The sequence below is a fragment of the Chiloscyllium punctatum genome, unplaced genomic scaffold, assembly GCF_047496795.1.
Source record: "Chiloscyllium punctatum isolate Juve2018m unplaced genomic scaffold, sChiPun1.3 scaffold_827, whole genome shotgun sequence".
Taxonomy (NCBI): Eukaryota; Metazoa; Chordata; class Chondrichthyes; order Orectolobiformes; family Hemiscylliidae; genus Chiloscyllium; species Chiloscyllium punctatum.
In genome coordinates, this window is record NW_027310561.1 from 12,501 (window position 1) to 15,000 (window position 2,500).

The 2,500-nt window shown below is 61.1% G+C and overlaps 1 non-coding gene across 1 annotated transcript; it reads left to right on the forward strand.

Annotated features, from left to right (window-relative positions):
• Positions 1–2,288: 2,288 nt before the first annotated feature.
• Positions 2,289–2,442, forward strand: LOC140474069 (5.8S ribosomal RNA). The gene has a single exon (XR_011958813.1). It is a non-coding gene; the product is annotated as a 5.8S ribosomal RNA (ribosomal RNA).
• The last annotated feature ends 58 nt before the right edge of the window (positions 2,443–2,500 follow it).

Consider the following 2,500-nt stretch of genomic DNA (forward strand, 5'->3'; position numbering starts at 1 on the left):
TTTTTTTTCAACCAATAGATGTATGTCTCTGCGGGCCGCACCAGGCTGGTGCTCCCCACAGCTTCACGCCACCCTGCTCCGCCCGCACGCCGGCGTGCAGGTGGCTGCTGCTAAAGGTGGGGAGTGTATGTGCGGTCCGGGTGGCTTTCCTCTGGCGAGGGAGAGACCTTAAGCAAACTCAGAGACAAATCTTGACGGTCGATCACTCGTAAAAATAAAACGTGACAAACTTTGTGTTGGTTCAAGTACGAAAGGATCTCTGTCGGCTTGGGGGTACGCCCGTTTCCGTTTCAACTTGTCTCGCGAGGGTGGTTTCGGGGCCAGCAGGAGAGCTCGTCGGGGTAGCAGGCCCTGCAGCCGTGGTCACCGCCAAACCCCCACAACTCGAGCAAGTGAAAAAAAAAGTAACAGGAGCGAAAGCATCTCTGTCGGCTTGGGGGTACGCCCGTTTCCGTTTCAACTTGTCTCGCGAGGGTGGTTTCGGGGCCAGCAGGAGAGCTCGTCGGGGTAGCAGGCCCTGCAGCCGTGGTCACCGCCAAACCCCCACAACTCGAGCAAGTGAAAAAAAAAAGTAACAAATAAGAAAGGATCGTCGGCTTGGGGGTACGCCCGTTTCCGTTTCAACTTGTCTCGCGAGGGTGGTTTCGGGGCCAGCAGGAGAGCTCGTCGGGGTAGCAGGCCCTGCAGCCGTGGTCACCGCCAAACCCCCACAACTCGAGCAAGTGAAAAAAAAAGTAACAAATAAGAAAGGATCGTCGGCTTGGGGGTACGCCCGTTTCCGTTTCAACTTGTCTCGCGAGGGTGGTTTCGGGGCCAGCAGGAGAGCTCGTCGGGGTAGCAGGCCCTGCAGCCGTGGTCACCGCCAAACCCCCACAACTCGAGCAAGTGAAAAAAAAAAGTAACAAATAAGAAAGGATCTCTGTCGGCTTGGGGGTACGCCCGTTTCCGTTTCAACTTGTCTCGCGAGGGTGGTTTCGGGGCCAGCAGGAGAGCTCGTCGGGGTAGCAGGCCCTGCAGCCGTGGTCACCGCCAAATCCCCACAACTCGAGCAAGTGAAAAAAAAAGTAACAAATAAGAAAGGATCGTCGGCTTGGGGGTACGCCCGTTTCCGTTTCAACTTGTCTCGCGAGGGTGGTTTCGGGGCCAGCAGGAGAGCTCGTCGGGGTAGCAGGCCCTGCAGCCGTGGTCACCGCCAAACCCCCCACAACTGTTGGGCGCCTACCTGCGCGGGGCAGGAGGACACTTTCCGATTTCAAATCTCCGTTTGCCGAGTCCACCCCGAACGCACGCGGGCGGGCGGGTTCGCATCACCCTTCGTCACAAGGGGCGAAGCCCGTTCCACCGTCTCGTCAGTAGTGCCGACCGGTCTGTGATCGACGAGGGGAGCCACACCAGGTCCGGCCCTGCTGCTTGGCGGCACCGCGTCGTCGGGAGCTCGCGACAGACGGAGGGTTTCGGTGTACTCTCCAGCCACGGGAAACGAAGCCGGTGATGCAGGCGCCGGTCTTTCGCTCCCAAATCGGCTGGGTTTACATCGTTGCTATCTAGTCACGCTCCCTTCAAACCCGACGGGGTACCTATTCCCCTCACCCGTCTGTGCGTATACAGCCTCTTTGCACTTGCGGGATGGGGGTGGTGGTTTAAAGACTCTCGAGTTGCCGCCCGTCGGTCTCCGAGCTCCGTGCAGTAGTGATCCCCAGCGAACTGCCAGCAGGGCGAACGAGCGATCCCGCTCTCGGTCGGGGCGCCTGGCGTCGATCGGTGGTCGGTGGCTTGCGGGCAAGCTGCGCTGTGAGTGTGGGAACGAGTATGACGAGCCGTTGCCGCGACTCCCAGTCCACCTCGGCGGTGGCTGGGCCGGGCGGGCGTCTGCTCGGGCGAGTGCCGCCCCCGCCTCCTCGCAGGAAGTCCGCTCGCCGACACGCCGCCACGTGCACGCGTCAGTGACGCTGCCGAACCGATGGCCGGTGCCCGTTCCCGCCTCTGCTTTTCCTAGGGCAAAGCTGCTGCACGCCTCGTGATACTAGGCGGGCGACATGGTGGCGGTGATCCTGCCTCCGTCGCTGCGGTGCGTTGGGGCACGCATCGCCTCTTGGGCGCCCTGTCCTCCTCCCCCCAATAGACGTATGTTTCTGCGGGCCGCACCAGGATGGTGCTCCCCATCGCTTCACGCCACCCTGCTCCGCCCGCACGCCGGCGTGCAGGTGGCTGTAGCTCAAGGTGGGGAGCGTATGTGCGGTCCGGGTCGCTTTCCTCTGGCGAGGGAGAGACCTAAAACAAACTCAGACAACTCTTGACGGTGGATCACTCGGCTCGTGCGTCGATGACGAACGCAGCTAGCTGCGAGAATTAATGTGAATTGCAGGACACATTGATCATCGACACTTTGAACGCACTTTGCGGCCCCGGGTTCTTCCCGGGGCCACGCCTGTCTGAGGGTCGTTTGGCAATCAATCGCACTCGCCTTGGCTGGCGAGAGCGCGGCTGGGGTGTCGCAGAG